Below are 1,142 nucleotides of genomic sequence, written 5' to 3'. Positions count from 1 at the left end.
CATAAAACTAAAAAATTCTCCAAAACCAAAAATAACCCGATTCTGAGAGAGAAGAAGCAAAAGAGGGAAACCAGATGTCAGCCTCAAATGGTAAAATTTAGGTCAAAAAAATTTTAGGTTAAAGGGCCCGGGAGGAGGTCACCCTTTCCCCAATTTCCGGGTCCGTATTTTTAAAGACAGATTTTGGACGGATCGAAGGCCCTCTGGGGTGGGAATCCGCGTAACTATTGGTATTGACGTTGACATTTGAATGTGAATGTGAAGGCTTGAATATTTGACGAGCATCTGACCTTTCTTGCGGTAAATGAAATGGTTACATATCCTTTGAATACTACAGTGTTTCGGGTTGTTTGTTTTCCCGTGATAAAGATCTACCTTTCCCTGTATGGTTTGTTTGAGATTTAATACGGGTTTGGTGAAATGAACGCATTGTTTTTCTATTTTTTCTCGGGTTTTTTAAATCAAAAAGAAAGAAAAAATCTAAAAGTAAAATTCCCGAACAAACGACATTTTGCCCAATTCCAAGGGTGTCGAGTCTGCTGGGTTGGAAACAGATGAAAAGGGGGGTTTCGAACCGGCGAGGCTCGTGATTGGTTTAGTTGTTTCCCAACGGCGCATGGCAGTCCGACGCGTTCTGGTGGTTCTGGGTAGGGCCCCGGGCGCAGTGATTAAAAAGACGGGGTAAAGGGAGGGTGCTGTCCCTTTTTTCTGGGGAAAAGTGAGTCCATTTGGAACCAAAAAAAAAACAATTTTTATTTTCCCGAGTACTATATGTTGCTAGTTAAATTTTTATACGGCGACCTTTTCGATGTCTGTAAAAATATTTTTAGATATTTCACACAATTATATGAAAAACCTCTTTCATTGACTGTTTACATCTTACTGAGAGCACACGACAACTATATCAGCAGGTATTCATTAGAATTTTTTGTTACTGTAGTCATTGTTAGAACATTACGAGAAAAAGTTAAAACCAGCGAGTTAATGTCATGAAATATAAATCAAGCATAATTTTTCCAGCGGGATTATTTTTGTGGTGGAACGTTTACCATGTGAATTTTTAAATGGATACCGCCTAAAAATTTATCGCTATAGATCAGCAAAGAAGTGGGTCAAAATTTCGATCTGCCGAAATGCCAACC

The sequence above is a fragment of the Penaeus monodon genome, chromosome 34 (genome assembly GCF_015228065.2).
Source record: "Penaeus monodon isolate SGIC_2016 chromosome 34, NSTDA_Pmon_1, whole genome shotgun sequence".
NCBI lineage: Eukaryota > Metazoa > Arthropoda > Malacostraca > Decapoda > Penaeidae > Penaeus > Penaeus monodon.
This window is presented reverse-complemented; position numbering follows the sequence as displayed.